Source organism: Globicephala melas, chromosome 19 (genome assembly GCF_963455315.2).
Source record: "Globicephala melas chromosome 19, mGloMel1.2, whole genome shotgun sequence".
NCBI lineage: Eukaryota > Metazoa > Chordata > Mammalia > Artiodactyla > Delphinidae > Globicephala > Globicephala melas.
In genome coordinates this window covers 61,190,577-61,210,048 of record NC_083332.1, presented here as the reverse complement: position 1 = coordinate 61,210,048, position 19,472 = coordinate 61,190,577, and the positions used below count along the sequence as shown (strand labels likewise).

Below are 19,472 nucleotides of genomic sequence, written 5' to 3'. Positions count from 1 at the left end.
CACATGTTCCCTTTGCCTCCCCTGAGAGCAGGGCTGTGCATCCATCCATCCTTCAGCTCCCTCCAGAAACTGCAATCCGTTTAGCACTCATCTGCCCTTCCTGTTTATTCCCAGGAACTGCAAAGCTTGGAGAGGAGGGTGGTCAGCCGTCCAGGGTAAGGATGCCAGTGTCCTAATCATTTTCCACCTGGAAATTTCACAGAAACCAAATAATACTAACAACATGTGCCAAGATGTTAAGGAAAGCTGTACTCCTAGCCAGGAACATAAAAAAAGACGATGAACACCCAGCTCGAGCAGTCATTAAAACAAGTAATGAGGACAGGTGACAGATGCAGGGACCACTCCAGAGGTTTCTGACGCACAACTGACATCAGGCAAACACAGCCGCTCAGAGGCAGGGCCCATAACCAAGGAGAACAAAGTAATCTGATCTACAACAGAAAATGGACAAAAGTGTAAGGAGCCCGCCAAGGACGAGTCGCAGATGCTGGCTGACCCATGCACAGCGCTGGCATGGCTCGGTGGTGGCAGACACAGCCCACGCCACTGTCACCTCGGGGGCCGAGGAACCAAGTTCACAGTCTCCATTTTACTCAAGATCATAATTCTCAATGTGTAATTAAAACTTAGTCATGGGGACTTCCGTGTGGTGCAGTGGTTAAGAAACCGCCTGCCAATGCAGGGGACACAGGTTCAAGCCCTGGTCCGGGAAGATGCCACATGCCGCGGAGCAACTAAGCACGTGCACCACAACTACTGAGCCTGCGCTCCAGAGCCCACGAGCCACAACTACTAGCCTGCGTGCCACAACTACTGAAGCCTGCGCTCCTAGAGCCCATGCTCTGCAACAAGAGAAGCCACCGCAGTGAGAGGCCCGTGCACCACAACGAGGAGTAGCCGCCGCTTGCCACAGCTAGAGAAAGCCAGCGCGCAGCAACGAAGACCCAACACAGCCAAAAATAAAGAAATTAACTAATTTTAAAAAAACAAAAAAACTTAGTCACGAAAAACAACATCCTAAAGATTAGAAACTGCACTTAGAACCCCAAAATTACTGGGCCTGATCTAAGACTGATGAAAAGTTCATGCGATTAAAATGTCCATGTAAAGCATGTATTTATAAAGATACTTTAATCTTTTCAAAGCCACATGCGTAGTCAAATGCCTTAATCAGACCAGAATGCCTCCCTTTTACTGCTCCAGAACCCCAGGAAGCCGGTCTGAAACGTGATGAGGACTCTGAACTTCAGGCTGCAAATGGGCGAGGAGGCCCAAGTACCAAGAACGCCGTGTGCCAAGGGCCTCACACATGCTCAGATGTGCGCCCCACACCACCGCGGGAGGGAAGCCGTGCGTGGCTACCCTGCACGCAGAGCAGACGCTGCCAAGTCTGCCCCAAAGCCAAGCAGCCACAACACTGCTTTGAGCTGCACAGGTCCACCGATATGCAGATGTTTTTCAACAGTAAACATTTCGGTACTGCACAAGCTGCAGCTGGCTGAACCGAAGATGCAGAACCATGGATACGGAGGGCTGACTACAAGTTCTATTCAGATCTGCCACTACGTGCAGGGTTGGTGCCCCTACCCCCCACACTGTTTAAGGGTCAGCTGTACTTTTGTAAATAGATGGGTCCAGCACTGAACAGCAGAAGCCCTTAGAAAATAACCCTTCCCCAGCCCAACAGGACTATGTAGACTGGAGAGTGACCTTAAAGAACTTTTATAAACTTAGCAAATGACACCACGTAAGGCCACACTCATTTCTCATCCACAGCGCTAGCACATCATAAGCCCACCGCGTCCACACGTGCAACCAATGATCTGGGCAGACTTTAAAAGCAGCCCGGCATTCTGCCTCTTACCTCTACTGTCAGTCTCTCCCATCCCGCTCCCAAACAGAACAGCAGAAGGAAATGATTATGCAAAGTGATTGCTGTCAACAATAAATACGCAGACTTTTGATGTCACTAAACTTGTAATTTGTAAGGAGTATGGTGCCAATTTATGATAATGTCGGTAAGGGCAAATGTTCTTAGGGAAAAATACATCCAAAGTTAATACAGGAGTCCCTTTGTCTTTTGCTAAAAATGGACGTTATTGGGATAATTAATAAAATCTGAACTAGATCTGATGCTTAGATAACACAGCTGCATCGATGATAGATTCCTAATTTTGAAAATTGTACTGTGGTTATATAACAGAAGGTCCTTGTTAATAGGAAACAGCCATTTAAGTGTTTAAGGTTAAAGGGACTTCATAGTTTAAACTGTTCAGGAAAAACAATAGAAAAATATATACACACACAAACACAGAGAGTTGCAAAGAGAAAGGATAAAGCAAATATAAAATATTAGCATCTGAGACTCTAGGACAAGCCTACACCATAATTCTTTGTACTATTCTTGCAACTTCGAAGCCTGAAAAAACCCAAATCCAATTCCTATGAAGAGATGCTGAGGCTATTCTTCCAAAGAATGGCAGTGAGGACGGACAGACGCGTTCTCATCTGAAGGTGCTTCGCTGACACCAATTATACTTCGTGCAGATTTCCCCAAAATACACCCTGCTGACGACCCCAGGCTCCCTGAGTCAGCAGAGGAGCGCAGCCGCTGGCGGTGGAGCGGCCTGCAGGAAAGGGGCCCAGAGGGGGCGCCTCACCACCGGCTCACTCTCGCCCAATTCCGCTGCTTGACTTCTTTCCCCAGCTTGCATGAGCACTTGCAGCCTCGAGTCACACACTACGGTCTGAGGGGCAGGTCCAGCCAGCGGTTAGTTTTTGTAGGTAAGTTTTATTGGAAAACAGCCACGTCTATTCCGGCCTCTCCAAGGGCAGAGCTGAGTGGTTGGGACAGACCCCCAAAGCCAAAAATGTCTACTCATATAGCCCTTGACACAAAGTTTGTTCACTTCTGCCCTGCAGCCGAGCGTTTAACCACATCAGTGGCATCTCCAGACTCTAGAAACTGCCTGGAGACTAAGACGGGGAAAAAGAGACAGGAACTTTTGTTGAAGAGCAGCGATCGTGGCCTCCTGAGAGGCGCTCCAGGATGGGCTGGCTCTGCCGGCTCCACCTCCTGTTGGCCGGAAAGAGCGATTTCTGCTTCAGATTATAGTGGATCCACAGAAATCCCAAAGAGGCAAAGCAGGCTTCCTGAGCTCTTGAATGATCCCTGGAGAACTCGGGAAGCAAGTTGAATTGAGTGGTTTTTGTTTGTTTTGGCTGCGTTGGGTCTTCGTTGCTGCGCGCGGGCTTTCTCTAGTTGCGGGGAGCGGGGGCTACTCTTCGTTGCGGTGCGCGGGCTTCTCATTGCGGTGGCTTCTCTTGTCGTGGAGCACAGGCTCTAGGTGCGTGGGCTTCAGTAGTTGTGGCACGCAGGCTCAGTAGTTGTGGTGCACGGGCTTAGTTGCTCCGCGGCATGTGGGATCCTCCCAGACCAGGGCTCGAACCCGTGTCCCCTGCATTGGCAGGCAGATTCTGACCAGGGAAGCCCTGAGTGTTTTATTAACAGCTACGCACAGAGGGAACCCCAGGCAGTACACGTTTGCTTTCATCTTACTGCCTTCAGCTTGCTTTCTCCCAACACAGTAGGACTGCATTTTATACAAAGCTGAATTATGCAAATTTAAGTTATACAAATGTAAAATAATGTAATAAATATTAAACCGTCGCTTCACAAAAAACGTGAAATTAGTTGAATCCTGCAAATCTGAAAAATCCACAAAATGTTTAATTTCAAAACTAGAAAGCCAGTTGACTGCAAACTATGTTTGCCCACTGACAGCTGCAGCAATTCTTCACTGGTAAACAGGATGCCCAGCATTCTTTGTCAGATTCAGTCAAAATCGTGGGTGGAGTGAATGACTTGGCGTCTCCAGGGAAGCTCCCAGCATAGAAGGCAGCTTAACGCAGCACTCTGCTCCTGAGACCCACCCCTGGCTCCAGCCCACCAGTTCACAGGACAGGTCCCGTCCTGCCATCCACCTGCCAACGCAAGTGCAGGGCCACTCTTGGTGGTGACAGCTGGAACCGCAGCCTGAGTCATCCCCCCCACCCAGGAAGATCCAGGGGCCCGGGGGCTGTCACCACACTCAAGGGACACAGTTCACACCAAGAAGGAAGCGCCAGCAGCACGCGCACCAAGTTCTCACTGCCAGCTGTATCCAAACCCATTGCTACTTTAGAGAGGGTTAGCTTTGCTTCAAGTCATCTGATGACTTTCCACCTTGAAGAAAACGGAGAAATCACTAGAGACCAGAAGCAGCATTCTTTGCAGCACAGAATGTAAATCTTTATTACAAAAGGTTTGTCAGTACAGGGCTCTGCCCAAAGCCGCTCAGCGCAGTGCCGGCTTCCTGACACCACTCCGCCCGCCCCATCCCTACCTGGGCCCTTCCTGCCAACTCACTTTCTCCTTCAGAGCATTACCTGCACTCATGTACGCTAAATGCTAACACAGGAGGACTTAGGGCAAGGAAAGGGTAGTCAGCTTCCACAGACCCTCCATCCCACCTATCTACCTTTTCAGTGATGTAATAAAACCCATTCTCATCTCTTCACCTTCTCTGGCCTTTTCTGGTGGATTTTATTCTTCCATCACTTATGCATTGTCAGCAATCCGACCCTATGGGTCACCAGTCATCGCCACCACCATCCCCCCTCCCCAGCACGAGGGTCCTTATAAAGACAAAGCAAATCTTACTGGCCACCCCCCAACAGAGGCAGATGATCCAAAACATTTAATCAAATCAGACAGTTCTTGGCTATGGGTAGATGTGAAAGATGCAGAGAATTTAATTCAAAATAGGAATCAATTTCACGTGACTTCCACAATGCTTCGGGTGTACTCTCAGCTAGTGGCTTAGGAAGTTAAGGTTTCCATCGTGTTTTCATTCAAGAATACCCACAGGTTTCAAGCAATGGCAGGCTCTGGGTGGTCATCCCAAGCTCAGCTTCCTCTCAGACTTAGTCTGCAGCATTATGGTGAGGGCGTGCACTGGGGGGGTGACAAGACGTCAAGAGCGATCCCCCTGCTCCCTGCCCCTCTAGAACTGAAGAGGGCCCCCTCTCTTCCCAGGAGGCAGGCCGGGCACAGCCCGGATAGTGGACAGACAGAGTCAAAGGCAAGGCAGATGGCATAAAATGAGATCATTAGCTAAAGCTCTCGCTTTTAACTGGTTTCACAACCTACACAAAAGTGAGAAACCTAAGGGTTAAGTATTTTTAAAACTACTCTGAAAGGGAGGGATGATGCTAGGATTCTACTCTTCTGTGGACTTAAATGAGCTCCAGGTACTATCCTGGAACAACAAAACAAGTGTAACTTTTTAAGAGCAAATTTCAACCATGTGATGCCGCCCCCCAACCCCCCCCCAGCAGCTCTCAAATTTGCCAAAAATAAACATTTCAGAATGGTTCAGGGCAATTCCAGTGAACAATTCATTATGCAATTGTTTTTATGACCATCATATATGTGAAGTCAGAGAACACAGTAACGACCTTTATTTCCCTCTCCTAAAGGGAGAACTTTTTACAGCTTTTTCTAAGACATTCTCGTTGAGAACTTTAATACGTATTTTCCCCCAGAAGTCTTTTCTTCAAAATGAGAAAATGCTTATTTTTTCCAGATTTAAATAGCTGAAGTGGTAAAGTTAAACGGACATTTTAAAGTCAGTCGCCATTGTCACGTAATATGTATACTTAACTGTACCGCTAAAGTTTTCAGAATTTATAGCGTAGATGAAGGTCATAAGGAAAAACTAAGGCTAGTAAGCTGTAAGTGGTGTTACCAATAAGCCATTTAGGCAGACTCACCTAGACCCTGTGCCAGGGATACCCATTTACCAATCCACCAAACAAGGCTTGTGGTTCTTTATCTCTTTTCTCCTTGACAACCATCTAACACAGGAAGTATTTCTTCAGCAAAGTGCATATGCTACACCTGGAAGTCCTTTAAAGTGCAAATTCTGAATCTTTCCCTATCTTTCAACACCTGGGGTACTTCTGAGGCGCACTAGTCAAGATTTTGGCACATGTGCCTCAACTTGGGTTTCGTCATGGTTAGACTTTGGGTATGCATTTCTGTCTCAGTGCATATCAAGAAACATGATATCATTATGTCTTATTACTGGTGATGCTGAGATGCTATCTGCCAGGTTTTTCCACTGTGAAGTTACTATTTTTCGCTTGTAATTTATAAACATCTTGGGAGAGATACTTTGGGGCTGTGTAAATATCACAGATTGGAAGAGACTTAAGGAGACATGACAACTAAATGCAGAGAGGGATCCCGGATTAGCTCCTGAAACAGAAAAAAGACATTAGTGGAAAGCTGATGAAGTTCAGCAAAGTCTGCAGTTCAATTAACAGTACTGTGACGATGTTAATTTTCTGATTTTTATAAGAATATTTGATAATCTAAGATGTCAGCATTAAAGGAAGTGGGTGACGGCCATAGGGAAGCTCTCTAAACTATTTTTGCAATTTTTTCTGTAAGTCTAAAGTTCCTTCAAAAGGAAAAGTTTACTGGGACCTCCCTGGTGGAGCAGTGGTTAAGAATCCACCTGCCAATGCAGGGGACACAGGTTCGATCCCTGGTCTGGGAAAATCCCACATGCCACAGAGCAACTAAGCCCATGCGCCACAACTACTGAGCCCGTGCACCACAACTACTGAGCCTGCACACCACAACTACTGAAGCCCGTGCGCTTAGAGCCCGTGATCTGCCACAAGAGAAGCCACCACAATAAGAAGCCCGCGCACTGCAACGAAGAGCAGCCCCCACTAACCGCAACTAGAGAAAACCCGCGCAGCAACGAAGACCCAACGCAGCCAAAAATAAACAAATAAAAAATAAAAAAATTTTTTTAAAAAGGAAAAGTTTACAAAGCTCCAGATTCTGATTCCGTATGTTGGACGGGGCCTGAGAGTCTGCTTTTCTCTCAAAAGCCCAGTGATGGTTATGCTGTGGTCCTTGCTGTGGAGCACTCCACTAGCAAGGCTCTGGAAAACACAACTGATGTATTTCACTACTCACAACTTTCAGAGGACAATCAAGTAAATGCATCAAGATTACACTTTGAGCACTGTAATCACTGCTTACCTAGAGGCAATCCTTAAACTTCGGCCCAGTGACACAGAGAGAAGCTCACTGCAGAGTCTAAAATCACAATCTTTGCTCTAACGCTGTCTGTGCTTGGCCTTCCCCAGACGAGCCTGGCACCCTGCAAGGCTGCGGAGCCAGAACGGCCAGCAGGAACGCACACCACCCGCCCACAACTGCAACGCAGCGGCGGCCATGGGGACCGTGATCTGGCCATCCATCCCACTGCTGGTGGGCAACCATCACCAAGGCCACTGGGAGGCAGGAGAGCAGAGCAATGAGAACAGACCCTGGACTACCTACTCACAGAAAGCGACTGGCCCCACAGGTGAGCTCTGCTCATCCCATTAAAATGACTTTTAATATCGTATAATAAACCAACAAGAAAGAATATAAGACAACAGGCAAGAGATTTGGCAAACTTCTGGCAGACCAAGAGGATTTAATGGGGGGAAAAGGAAATAGCAATCTGGAGCACACAGGAGTGGATACAACCAAAGGAGGGCTCTAAGCCTGTGGATGGCGAGGACCCCATACCCAGGATCCTCGGTCGAGGGCGAGGGCTGTGGCTGCCCACAGAAGTCAGATCCCTATACAGAAGAGCTGCACCACGGCCCTCCCTACACCAGATGGAGCAGCCCCAAACCAAAGGGGTCTTCCTTACGCTGAAAGGCCCATAGAACACCTGTCTTCTGGCATTTGAGGTCCCAGCACAATAAATAGTTCCCAAACACCTGAAGGGAAACCCGCACGTTTTCAAAGTCAGCCCCACAGGGGACTTCCCTGGCGTTCCAGTGCTTAGGACCCCACGCTTTTACTACAGTGGGCCCGGGGTTCAGTCCCTGGTTGGGGAGCTAAGATCCCTCAGGCCGCGCAAATGCGGCCAAAAAAAAAAAAAAAAAAAATTCAGCCCCACAGACTCAGATTTCTCTGCCTGCTTCCTCCTGCCTTAGACAAGAATAATTACCAATACTTGAGGAGTACTTGCCACACAAAGTAAGAAGCCAATCTTTTTAAAAAGAAGAAAACAAGTGACACTAGAGGAAACAAGAAATCAGAGAACAAGAGAACTGAACAATTCCTTAACAGTATATCCTCAAAGCCAAGGACATAATGCATTCACCAGACAATACGTTATTACGAAAAAAAAGAACAAGTCAGTCCTCAGAAATTAAAACTCTGTAGAAATAAAAAAATTTTAAATAGGACTGGAAGATAAATGGAAGCCCTATCCCAGAAACAAGAATAAAACGACACAGGAAGAGGATAAAGACGGGAGACTCAGAGAGTTAATCCAAGATGTCCATCATCAAACTAACAGCAACTCCTAACATAGAAGAGTAAAAGCAGACCAGACGAAATTCTCAAATGATACAAGAGCATTTCCAATTCCAGAGCCGAAGGACACGTCCCCAAAGTCAAAGAGCACTCGTGGTGGGACTCGACACTTTCGGGGCATTCCAGAAATGGCTGAACACCAACGAGGATCCTCACGAGTTACCCAAAAGGAATAAGGCTCCTTGGCATAAAGTTTTCATTGAAATAAAGAAAGCCAAGATTAAAACGTGAGACCTGAACAAACGCAGATGTATAGTAAAAGAAAACATCAGGATGATACCTGGGCTGGTCTAAAGAGTAATCAGTCCACACGAGAAAAAGGTTGGAGAGATCCAACACCATCCTTGATAATTTAAAACGAGGTAAAGAATCAATGGGAACAGAAAGTGCAAAGAAAAAGAAAGGCCATCACAAACAATAGGAAAAAAAAAAGGCTGTATAGAGGGGAAATGTATTAGCTGGCTGTGAAGCAGTATCTGCCCGACAGGGATAGAAGAGGTGAGATAAGGTACGAAAAGCTAACGCATCCTGTCGTAACAGCAAGTCAAGAATGTATAAAACCAATACAATGCCAGCTTATTATTTAGAGCTATGGAGAACTTCGAGAAACAACAAAAAGATATCAAAGAATTTGAGGAGCGGAACTGAGAAGTGGGGCAGGGGGCTTTGCTTCTCATGTTAAGTTTTCCACGGACATTTTATTGGGTACAATGCTTTATTAAGATATCAAGTATGTGTGCAGCTCTTTAAGAACATGGACTTGAGACAGATCGCGTTCAAACCTGGCTGTGTGTCCCGGACAAGTCCCTTACCCTCCGTGAGCCTCAGTCACCTCCCTGCCCACCTGCCTGGACCGCTGTGCTGAGAAACGCTGCAAACGCTCGGCGGGCCCGGCCGCAGCACAGGACCCGCACATGACAGCCGTTTGCTACAAATTAATGCCAGAGGTGACAGAATCCCACGTCCCAAGAAGACACGCTTATTTTAATTGCCAGACAAAGGAGAACTGGAGCTGAATCCACGGAGTTAACGTCACAGGCGGTTCAGGCGTTCCGAGCACCGACTAGTGGTCCCCACGGGCGTCCCCCTCACTCGGGCCCGCCCCGGGTGAACCTGCCGCCTCCCGCACTTCCGCTCCGCAGCCGCGGTCCCCGCGCCCGCAGCCTCCGGCTTCCCGGGGCCTCTCGGAGGGGCTGCACCGCAGCAGCAGCGCGACCCCGCCCCGCCCGCCCCGCGGCCGGACGCCGCTCGTGAGGGGCAGGTCCCGGACGAGAGGCCCGCGCCGGCGGGGGCGGCGGGGCGGGGGGAGGGGCGGCCGGAGCCGGGCGCTGAGGTGCGGCGGACCGGCGGCTGACAGGGCTGACGCGGGGGCGCGCAGGGCGGCGGGCCGTTGCGGCCGGTCCCCGCGTCGGGGGGGCGGGGGCGGCGGCGCGGGCGCGGCGGCCGGAGGAGGGCGCAGGGAGGAGGGAGGAGGGGAGATCTCGCTCTCGCTCTCGCTCTCGCCCCGCGGGAAGGGGGAGGCGGAGACGCGACCGGCTGCGGGAGCTGCAATTACCGTGTGGGCTGCGGAATTCTCGTGGTGTTTGTCGAGGAGATGCGATAATGGCGTCCGTCCTCGCGAGAGAAGCCGCCGCTCTGCGCAGGCGCTGCGAGTCCCTCCCTGCGGCCCTCTGCTTTGCACCGTCTGCGCAGGCTCCCTGGGCGGGCGCGCCGGCCGGGGGGCGGGGCGTAGGGGAGGGGCCTGCCGCTCGGGGCCTGTCGCGCGCCCTTCGCTGGCGCTGGTGACCGCCGGACATGCGCACGCGTCGTGCTCCCGCGCCACAGTTTAGGCCCCTAGGCTTCTTTCTTCCCCGTCGCGCGCTCGGGCTCCTCGCTAGCCCCTGAGAAGTCGCATCGCTGGACCGTTGGAGGAATTTGCATTTTCTTTGAGGCCTAATGAATAGGAATTAGCTTCCCGACGACTACATATCCCGGAGGACCCTGCGCGAGCTTCGAGCAATGCATTCTGGGACTCGTGGTTCCTGCGTCTGCGCCAAGCCTGCCGGTACTTGTGGTCCCTCCGCCCTCCGGTCGCCCGACTGCGCCCGCGCATGGAATGGTGGGACTTGTAGTTCAGATGCCGCGGTCGGCTGCTCCCGGCGAGGCTCTAGCTACTGCTCTGGCCGTGTTCCCCCGAGTAACAGCGGGTGTTCAGGGGACCCTAGGGCCGTCACAGGCTCGAGGGCACACTCCTGGAAAAATATATATTAATTAAATGTGATGTATATTTTATATGTAATTGATGTTAGTTATGTATCGTGTATAATATAGGGACTGTTACATATGAAAAACGTAGTATGAATTTGGCTGTATTTATAGAGCATAAAAGTGCGTTTGTGGGTACTCGTAGGAAAAAAATTCCCAAACTATAGGCAGTTCCCAGAAATGTTATTCCTGCTTACTGGTATTGCTGGGATTACCACTGCTTTTTCATTTTTCTTCTCGCCTCTGTTTTCTGAGTTGTTTACAACGAGCTAAAATTCCTTTGATCCTCCAAACACAAAACGGTGGAGCTATTTTCATTCGGAAAGGAAAACGCTGTACCGTTAGTTTCCTGCCCACTTCTCTTTCGCCAATAATAAAACCGTACTCAGGGCAGTAACCAGCTGTGCGGCCTTGGGCAACCTTGTTGCGTTAGGGGCTCTTCAAGAAATAGCCCTCGGGGGTCTCCTGAGACTGGTCACTGGATTCCTCTGCAGGAAAAGTGCCCTAAAGAAATTCCAAAGAACCACAGAAGCTCAGCGCTTGGAAGATCCTGATAATGAAATGAGATCTGTCCTGTTAAGAGGTGAGGAACAGTCCAGAGAGATTGGAAACATTGCTCAGCAAGGTTACATAGCTGGAAAGAGATGAAAGCGGGGTCTAGAAGCCAAAGCACCTGGGTCTGGAGTCCAGAGTCCGTTTGCAGTGGGAAAAGGGTTTCTGAAGCCAACCGCAAAAGTCCCGGGAGAGCCGTGCTTTCTGTCCCCACTTCTGTCTCAATTACAACCAGTCTGAACACATAACTCTAAAATTCTTGACAAGGATTCATGAATATCTGACGAGAAAGCAGATGAACGTAGGGTGATGGTTTTCATACTATTTCAGAACATCACCAAGTCCTCATCTGCAGCTCCCTTCCAGGCATGGCTTTGCCTGCTCCTTCCTTTCCAGGCCACTGCTAAGTCATCGGACGTCATTTTTAAGCTGATCAAAATGACAATTGTGCTTAGGCTGGAGTGCTTGACTTTTCTTTTCTGTTTCTGATGTTTCACGTTTATTTACTTTTCACTTTGCTGCCCAGGAAGCTCGAATAGACGAAGGTGTGCAGTATTGACAGCTGATTAACCATGGTTTAAAAGAAATTAAATAGCTAGAAATCAGCGAAGACAACTGCCTACCAATGAAAGTTGACTTCCCTACCACAGGGGACTCTTCTCCTTGCCATCAATCCTTACAAGAATCCAATCCAGGGAATTCCCCGGTGGTCCAGTGGTTAGGACTCCACACTTTCACTGCTGAGGGCCAGGGTTCAATCCCTGGTTGGGGAGCTAAGATCCCACGAGCCACACAGCGCAGCCAAAAATATATATATATAAAGAATCCAATCCAAGTTCCTGGAGTTAACTAGGCTGAAGTCTCATCACTGGGGGCTTTATGGAAAGACAGGGAGGTGCACCCTGGCCTGGATGACACCAGACATGGGGGACCACGTGGATGTGCGTGCACCAGGCGTTTGCAAAGATCTCAAAGGCCCCTTCTTCAAAACCGTGCAGGGCCCACTTCAGGCACACCCCGGAATCCTTAGAGGGTCCTGTTCCTGAAGATGTGCCCAGCATGGAGAAGAGTGAGTTATTTGTGAAGCCCTCAGTTGCCCAGGAAAAGCCTAGGAAACAGTATAACTCCATAGAGCAGGGCTGTGAGAGCAGGCCTGACGTGGGCTTGGAGTCCAAGCTCCCTGTGGCAAGTTGGCCGTCTCCTCTGGGAACTGGCGTTTCAGACTCAGAGCTCGTGAGGCTATTGGGAGGATTCGATGGAGCAGAGTTTGTAAAGGATTTAGCGGAGGGTCTAACTCAGGAAATGATCATATTACCGTGTGTTGAATTACCTTGCCTTGGCCAGGCACATCTTATAATCCCTTCTCATTGTGAAGAACATGAATTTCAGAGAGGTTAGGCAACGCGCCCAGGGTCACACAGCCATGGCAGTGCTAGAGCTTTGAGGAGGAGGGTCGTGAGCTATGGCGGGAAAAGTACTTAGCATGTGGGATATGCGGGTCCTTTTTGGCCAGGGGACAAGTTTTGTTTCCATCCTAAAATAACAGGAAGCCTTTACAAGGTGTGGGGCAAGGGTGGATATGATGAGATTTGCATTTTCAAAATTCACTCTGGCGGGAGTGTTGGAAAATGAGTTGGGGTGGGGAGGAGGGGTCCTGAGTGGACTTGGGGAGAGCAGTTGAGGCTGTGGTAGGGGTTCAGGCAAGAGACGGCGGAGGCCTGAACCAGGGTGGTCACAGTGGAGACGGAGAGGCGGGGGAACCGAATCAGGAGATTCCGAGGGGTGACGTCAACGGGACAGGAGCACGAATCCGACCCTGGGGCAGGGGTGAGGGAGGTGGGCCTCTGGATGCCACCCGGGCCTGCAGATGTGCAACTGGGTGGACGGATATGCTATTCCCTGAGCCTGCACTGAACGGTGTCTCTTTGTGCCCCGTCCACCCAGGGGACCTCTCGTGTAGTTCCTCCCCCATCCCAGACACCTGGAAGAGACCTGGTTTGGGGGTGAACCGGAGTCCTGGGGACAGAGCTCAGAGGAGGATTCAGGGGGAGTGGGAGAGAGCAGCAGCCTGCAGCCCCACCGCTGCTGGCGGGGATTCCACCCAGGCCAGGACAGACCACTGCCACACGTTCTGGGCCGCCGAGAAATGTAAGGAAGTACCAGCAGTAGAGATTCCCTTAATGTAGAATTAACCATTAACCATTGTGAGGCGTGCAATTCAGTGGCACCCGGTGCGTTCACGACGTTGTGCAACCGACACTACCTTGCTCCCGAACCTTTCCATCACCCTTTACCCGTCGTTCCCCTTCCTTCCTCCCCCCTCCCCCCAGCTCCTGGCAACTGTCTGTCTGCATATGTGCCTGTTCCGGACATTTCGTATCAATGGCATCACACGATATGTGGCCTTTTGTGACTGGCTTCCTCCCCATAGCGTGATGTTTTCAAGGTTTATCCATGTCGTAGTGTGTGTCAGCATTTTGCTCCTTTTTTTTTTTTTAGTAAACTTTATTTTTTAGAGAAGTTTTCAGTTCACAGCAAAATTGAGCAAAAAAGTATAGATTTCCCACATACCCTGTGGCACCTCTCCAACTTACCCCGCATCAGCATCACCTCTCGACCCAGAGTGGCGCATGTGTCACAGTCGATGACCCTGCACGGACACGCCACCATCACCCCGGTCCAAAGTCTACATTAGGACTCACTCTTGGTCTTGAACGTTCTATGGGTTTGGACACATGACGTGTATCCACCTTTATAGTCTCCTGCAGAGTAGTTTCACTGCCCTGTAAACCCTGCGCTCCACCTGTCCGCCCCTCCCTCCCCCCAACCCCTGGCCACCCCTGATCTTTTCACTGTCTCCATAGTTTACCTTTCCTAGAATGTCACAGACTTGGAATCATGCAGTCTGCAGCCTTTTCAGATTGGCTTCTGTCACTTAGTCACATGCATTTACGATTCCTCCGTGTCTTCTCATGGCTCAACGGATCATTTCTTTTAAACACTGAATAATATTCCACTGCCTGGATGTCTCACAGTTTATTCATCCCTTCACCTACTGAAGGACATCTTGGTTGCTTCCGAGTTTCCGCAGTTACGAATAAAGCTGCTATAAACATCCATGTGCAGGTTAGTATGTGGACATAAGTTTTCAGCCCCTTTGAGTAAACACCAAGGGGCCCAATTGCTAGCTCATATGATAAGAGGATGGTTAGTTTTGTGAGAAACTGCCCACCGTCTTCCAAAGGGGCTGCTCCACCGCATTCTGACCGGCAATGAATGAGAGCTCCTGCTTCCTCACGCCCTTGCCAGCGTTTGGTGTTGTCAGTTTCTGGATTTGCGCCATTTCTAGTAGGTGTGTAGTGGTATCTCATTGTTGTCTCATTGTTCCCTGATGACACAGGACGTGGGGCATCTCTGCAGATGCTTGTTTGCCATCTGTCTATCTTCTTTGGTGAGGGGTCTGTTCAGTTCTTTGGCCCACTTTTTAATCATGTTGTTTGCTTCCTTAGTGTTGAGTTTAAGGGTTCTTTGTATATTTTGGATAACAGTTCTTTATCCGGTGCATCTTTTGCAAATAGTTTCTCCTTCTGTGACTTGTCTTCTCCTTTTCTCGACAGTGTATTTCACAGAGTAAAAGTTTTAAATTTTATTGAAGTCTAGTTTATCGTTATTTCTTTCACGGATCATGTCTTTGATGTTGTATCTAGAAAGTCATTGGCAAGCCAGAGGTCATGTAGGTTTTCTCCTGTGTTGTCTTCTAGGAATTTTACAGTTTTGAATTTGCGTTTAGGTCTGTGGTCCATTTTGAGTTAATTTTTATGACAGGTATAAGGTCTGTGTCTAGACTGACTTTTTTGCATGTAGACCTCCAGTTGCTCCATGACCATTTGAGCACTGCCTCTGCCACTTCCTAGCAAGGGGACTTAGTCATGTCACTGCTCTCAGCTTTGGTTACGTCGTCTGCAAGATGGAAACTAAGGTAGGACCCTTTGGAATACAGAAAAAAAAAATTCAATGAACTTAATAAAAGGAACTTACTGATTCACGTAAGTGAAAAGTTTGGAAGTGGACTTCAGGGTATAGGAACAGGAATTGCTTGGCTGAAACAATGTCATTTTCTCTGCATGTGTCTGTCTCTGTCTCTTTCTGTCTCTGTCTCTCCCTCCCCACCCTTCCCATCTCTGGGCTCAATTTTCTCTCCATTCTTGAGCAGGATCTCAAAAAGTGTTCCCAGCAACTGCAAACAGTGCATATGTGAGCAGTTTCATAATCCCCAGGGAGAGTCAGTGCTTCTCTCCCCATAATCGCAGCAGTTCCCAGGACTAACACTGACTGGCCAGTTCAGGTTCCCTGTGAACCACTTTCCCTCCAATTGGCCAAACCTCAGGTACATGGCGGGGTGGGGTGGGGGCTGCTGGCTGGTTGGGGAGAGGGAGTGTCCCAGGGAAAACCCAGGTGCTGTTACCAAAGGAGAGGGACCAGGCGTGGGGCAGACATCACAGCATTTGCCCCAACACAGGTCTCCCTGGGCTCTTGTGACCCGGAGGAGTAGCCGAGCGTGAGCTGTGACGTTGACACCAGCATCCGTCCAGCGGAGTGGAGGCTCTTTTCTCCCAGCAGCTGTTGAGCACACTTTCCGGAAGAAGAGGCTGAGTGCGTCTCAAGGGAGGAGGAACCGATTCCCTTGGGCTCCCAGGCAGCCCTGATTCATTGCTTTTCATTTGTCCCAGGCCGCAGTGCAGTGAAGCCAGGCAGGTGATGACCGGGGCAGCACTGCTAGTTTAACGTCCATGTAAAGACAAAATTTCGGCTACAAAGCATCCCCTCAGGCTCTTCAGATCGGGAATCAGCAGATCTATAAAATCAATAAAAGTGTCTGCCGAAAATCATGGTATAAAAAATCCAGTGGAGAAGCCGAAGAAATTACTGTGAATAACACATGCAGAAACTTCCGTGAGTTTTCAAGATTTTTGCCCAATGTGAGTTTTTCTTTCTTTCTTTCTTTCCTTCTTTCTTTCTTTTTTTTAACTAGAATATAATTTTTTATGAATAGCGCATGTATCTTTTGGGATCTTAAAGTACTTTGGAGAGCATTTGGTTGCATTTAAGAGTGAATCTGAATTTCTATCATATAAGAATAAAGCACTGAGAGTTCCCTGGTGGTCCAGTTAAGACTCCGCACTCCCACTATAGGGGGCGCGGGTTCCATCGATCCCTGGTCGGGGGGCTAAGATCCCACATGCTGTGTGGCACAGCCAAAAAGAAAATAGAAAGCAAAAAAAAGAAGAAGAAAGCGTTATTTGAAAAGAGTAATGCCAAGAAATGTGAAGGGTCTTATAGAAAGGGGGGCTCCAAACTTTTTGGTCACACACTCATTTCAGCAAAAAGATTTTGAGTCTGCCCCTCCAATGCATGTGTATTTATGTATGAATTAGATCCGTGTATCAGATAGTAATGTACTGTGTACTCTATGAAACATATGAAAAATAGGAATTATAAAAGGTGAGAGAGGAAATAAAAATAGAAATTCCAGTCTTTTCCTCCTGCCCTTTCACGACGTGATTGGGGAGGTCTAGCAAGTCCAAAATCTGATGGGGTGGGTCAGCGAGCTGGACACCCAGGAGAGTGGTTTGGGGCCCAAAGGCAGAATGCCTGCTTTTCCAGCGGGAATCAGTCTTTGTTCTGTTAAAGCTTTCAACTGATTGGCCGAGGACCACCCATTACGGCAGGTAATCTACTTTACTCCAAGTCCACTGATTTCCGTGTTAATCACACCCAAAATAACCCACCTATACTGGAACATCCAGAAAAACATTCAACCCAGTATCTGGGCACCACGGCTTGGCCAAATTGACACAAAATTCACCATCACAAATCCACACGAGGAGCTTGCAATCCCCGAAGAGAATTGCAGGTCACGTGAAGCTCACTAATTACTGCGTGTTTTATGGGCAAAAGGAGATAGTCGAAAATTAGAAGATGTTGAGCTGAATAAAATGAGGCTCTGCGGCTCACAACGTAAGGTGGGCGGGTGAGCAGGACTCAGCACAGTCTCTTGGGCGGGCAGCATCGCGTGGATCGGCAGTGTCTGTGCATTTCTCCTCTGACCCACAGACATCAGACCTAGGAACTCCATTCAGAGATGTTCAGTGCAGTGTTATTTATAAGACAAAAAAAAGTCCATCTGTAGGGAGAGTGATTTGATAAATTATGGTATATCTTGTTGCGGCCTCTCCCGTTGCGGAGCACAGGCTCCGGACGCACAGGCTCAGCGGCCATGGCTCACGGGCCCGGCCGCTCCTCGGCATGTGGGATCCTCCCGGACCGGGGCACGAACCCGCGTCCCCTGCATCGGCAGGCGGACTCTCAACCACTGCGCCACCAGGGAAGCCCTTATATGTTTTTTTAATGGCAGAGAGTTCAGCTCCTACTGTAACAGCAATTGAGTTGACGTCTGAGCCAGCCTTGAGGATGTCTGGGACAAGCTGGGTTGGTGGTACTTTGTAAGTGAAGCAGGGCCCTGCCATGTGGCTGCAGGGAGCAGGGAGACCCCAGACCCACAGAGACAGCCAGTGAGGTGGTCTCCCTAAAGTAGGGAAGCTGAAGGCAGCAGGGCAGCCCGCCCACAGTGCTGAGGACACGCCCCTAAGAGCCAAGGGGGTCCTCGGGGTGTCAGCTGATAGACTTGTGATGCCAGATCCTGCTCCTTCAGGACTCAGCCAGCGCCTGCAACTTGGCGCTCGGCAGCGGGTAATGGAAGTGGTGCCATCTAAGCGCTTTCTTTGCATCAGTTCATTACAACTGATAATGAACACGACAACCTAACAGAGTACGTGCTAGTATTTCCCCACTTTACAGATGAGGAAACCGAGGCAAAAGTCAATGAATGAAAGAAAGAAAGAAAGAATGAAGCTACCCAAGGGCTGGTACATTTCTAAAATGACTCCATGGGAAGAAAAGCGTATATATTCCAGAGTTGGTTTTTTTTTTTTTTTTTTTTTGCGGTACGCAGGCCTCTCACTGTTGTGGCCTCTCCTGTTGCGGAGCACAGGCTCCAGACGTGCAGGCTCACGGCCATGGCTCACGGGCCCAGCCGCTCCACGGCATGTGGGATCTTCCCGGACCGGGGCACGAACCTGTGTCCCCTGCATCGGCAGGCAGACTCTCAACCACTGCGCCACCAGGGAAGCCCCACAGTTGGTTTTTGTGGCTTGCAACCCAGGCAATCAAACTCACAGGCCCGTCAGAGAATTGGATGGAAGCTGCAGACCAAACTGTGCATCCCATCAGCGGGATTCTCGGGCCCTCGCGAGCCCACAAGTAGACTCAGTGTTCAGGGCCCCTGTCCTGTGGGGTTTCCAGATCTAAGAATCCAGGATTCCAGGATCAATGATGCTATCCCGACTCCCTTGATGCTTATACTTTCAACCTCCCCGCCCCCAAATGTACACACCTTTCCATCCGAACACTGATGTCTCCATTTCCCAGGTAGGAAGTCTCTGGGGGAATAAACTGCTGTAGAGTCCAGAGCAGGTGTTTTGTTTTCTGGCGTCTGCAGTACACGCTGTGTAGCTGAGGTGACCATCTAATTGATTGTCCAGATGTGGCTACTTTGCGCACGAAAGGGGCACATTCGTATTTATGCTGAGGCAGGAGGCAAAGCCTAGGAGTATCCCGGGCCAACCAGGACACGCCACTTTGGGCAGAACGAATTCCTATCAGATGGTGTCTGTTTTGTGGAGAGGTGACGGGCTGCTTCCCAGGAGCCCTGGGCAGAAGGGCCACTTGCTCCCCTGTAGGTACACGCAGTGTGGCTCCGTGCCTGGCCTTGAGTGCCCCAAGGCTGGAGGGCTGCGCAGCCCTGAGCCAGGGTCACGCCCAAGATCAAGGACTTCGCTCTGGTCTCTTTGTTCCTGTCTGCTCCCTGGCCTGGCGGCAAGCTCTCTGCAAGTTCCCCTCACTCCCTGGTACCCTCACTCCGCTGTTTACCGGGTCAAAGCACAGTGACCCGAGGGACTGGCCACAGCGAGCGCCCTTGTCCCAGTGCACCCACCCCGAAGCCAAACCCCGTGGCATCCAAGAAGCCGGGTTGAAGTTTAACCATCAGGGCTTTGGATGAGTTTTTACAGAAGAGGTGTGTCCACCCCACTCCTCGGCCGTCTAGATTGAAGTGAGGGCAGTCAGTGAGGACAACCTCCCTCCGGTTATCGGGTCCCCGGGGAACAGAAACAAG

General features: G+C 49.7%; 1 protein-coding gene across 5 annotated transcripts in view; it reads right to left on the bottom strand.

The window, feature by feature from the left end:
• The window catches only part of BANP (BTG3 associated nuclear protein), a 104,468-nt gene extending 94,339 nt beyond the window's left edge, over nt 1-10,129 (bottom strand). For all 5 annotated transcript variants that reach the window (XR_009560091.2, XR_009560088.2, XR_009560089.2 and 2 more), the window contains exon 1: nt 9,999-10,129. The gene's annotated coding sequence lies outside the window, so the exon portion shown is untranslated. The remainder of the gene's footprint in view (nt 1-9,998) is intronic.
• Nucleotides 10,130-19,472: the final 9,343 nt, after the last annotated feature.